The 2,134-nt window shown below is 45.1% G+C and overlaps 1 non-coding gene across 1 annotated transcript; it reads right to left on the bottom strand.

The window, feature by feature from the left end:
* Nucleotides 1-489: 489 nt before the first annotated feature.
* LOC114115096 (U6atac minor spliceosomal RNA) lies at nt 490-613 on the bottom strand. The gene has a single exon (XR_003589593.1). It is a non-coding gene; the product is annotated as a U6atac minor spliceosomal RNA (small nuclear RNA).
* Nucleotides 614-2,134: the final 1,521 nt, after the last annotated feature.

Genomic DNA, 2,134 nt, shown 5'->3' with positions numbered 1-2,134 from the left:
ATTGTTGGATCATGTGGTCATTTTATTTTTAGTTTTTAAAGAAATCTCGTACTATTCTTCATAGTGGCTGTATCAGTTTACATTCCCACCAACAGTGCAAGAGGGTTCCCTTTTCCCCACATCCTCTCCAGCACATATTGTTTATAGATTTTTTGATGATGGCTATTCTGACTGGTGTGAGGTGACACCTTATTGTGGTTTTGATTTGCATTTCTCTAATAAGTGGTGCTGAGCATCTTTTCGTGTGTTTATTAGCCATCTGTATGTCATCTTTGGAGAAAAATCTATTTAGATCTTCTACCCACCTTTTGACTGGGTTGTTTGTTTTTCTGATATTGAGCTGCATGAGCTGCTTATATATATTTTGGAGATTAATCCTATGTCAGTTGCTTCACTTGCAATTATTTTCTCCCATTCTGGGGGTTGTCTTTTCATCTTGTTTATGGTTTCCTTTGCTGTGCAAAAACTTTTAAGTTTAATCAGGTCCAATGAAAACAGTGGGTAAATGCCAGGAAGTAGGAGGCAATGCCTTAACGGTATGGATGTTGTCAGGCCCAAGGGCCTCTTCCATCCTTGTTAAAGAGTGCTAACCTTCTTTCCTTTCATACAACACCATATTCTATTTCTCAAGTGGGTGGTGGTGACACAGCTGTCTGCCTCATAATTCTGTTAAATTGTACATTTTTAAAGGAACGTTACAAGTACAATATTATAATCCCCCCAATTTAATGTATTAAAATCAGATGACTCTAATTCCAGGCAACCAAAATGGTGGGAAGCTCCCCAATCATTCTTTGAAGGAGCCAGCACTTGAACACTCAAAACAAGTTAAAGATAGCAAAAAAGGCAACTGTAGACGAGCCTTAGTTTAGAGCTTGCAAATAGAATATTAGCAATCAGAATTGAGCGGCGGTCAGTATTACAACATGACTAAGCAGGGTTAACTCTTAGGAAAATATCTTTCCACAGAATCTAATTGAGCCACATAACTCATCCCACCACCAAACTGAACCACATCAGTAAATTTGGGAAAGGAATACTTAGATACAACAGACATTTATAACAGGAACAGGTGTAGGAGTAGTCAGAAGCTACTTCCCCTTCACAAAGGAGCCCCATTCACCATCAAGCGTGAGAAAGTGCTTCCCAGGTGGCGCTAGTGGTAAAGAACCCACCTGCCAGCGCAGGAGACATAAGAGATGTGGGTTCCATCCCTGGGTCAGGAAGCCCCCTGGAGGAGGGCACGGCAACCCACTCCAGGATTCTTGCCTGGAGAATCCCATGGACAGGGGAGCCTGGCGAGCTGCAGTCCATGGGGTCACAGAGTCAGACACGACTGAGCATCCAAACACGCACATCAGAGAGTGCTCATCTTGGAGGTCCTCGGAGGTTCTTTGCTTCTTGAGGCACAGAAGGAAAGTTGCGTTAATGGCCTTCTCTGGCAAGAGCTCACAGCAGGGAAGGGCCAGGAATCAATACCCCAACAAGCCCTTTGAGATTTCGTAGCCCTGGCTCAGAAATGCTGAATTTTAATTGCATGCTCAGTCGCTGAGTGCAGTGATGTCTGACTCTTCGCGACCACATGCACTATAGCCCTCGAGGCTCCTCTGTCCGTGGGATTTTTCAGGCAAGAATACTGGAGCAGGTTGCCATTTCCTCCTCCAGGGTATTGTCCTGACCCAGGGATATAACCTGCATCTCCTGCTTGGCAAGCTGATTCTTTACCACTGAGCCATCTGGGAAGCCCGAATTTTCATTAATTTTAATTAACTTAAAGTAATGATGCCATTGTTTTCCCCTGGCCCAGGCCCAAACTCCATCTCAGGCCCCCCATACCCCTCACATAAGCACAAACGGTCCAAGAACACTCACCACGGCTCTGTAAGAGCTAACAGTGGAAAACAATTAAATGGGAACCAGTGGGATGATGGCAGAACAGTTGTCAATTCATCCACGCGAATATTCTGCTCACTCAGTGAACGGCCCAGGGCTGGGAATGCTAAAACACCTCTCAGCTCCGCCCAGTAGTCTTACCAAAGTTGACCATTTGCCCAGCCTGGGATTCTGCCATTCCACCCCTGGGCACTCACCCCAGACAAGTGAGCGTGCAAAAGACAGGGGCTCCAAAGTTCAC

The sequence above is a fragment of the Ovis aries genome, chromosome 5 (genome assembly GCF_016772045.2).
Source record: "Ovis aries strain OAR_USU_Benz2616 breed Rambouillet chromosome 5, ARS-UI_Ramb_v3.0, whole genome shotgun sequence".
NCBI classification, from domain to species: Eukaryota; Metazoa; Chordata; class Mammalia; order Artiodactyla; family Bovidae; genus Ovis; species Ovis aries.
Note: the sequence above shows the minus strand (reverse complement) of the source record. Positions and strands in the feature narration are given on the sequence as shown.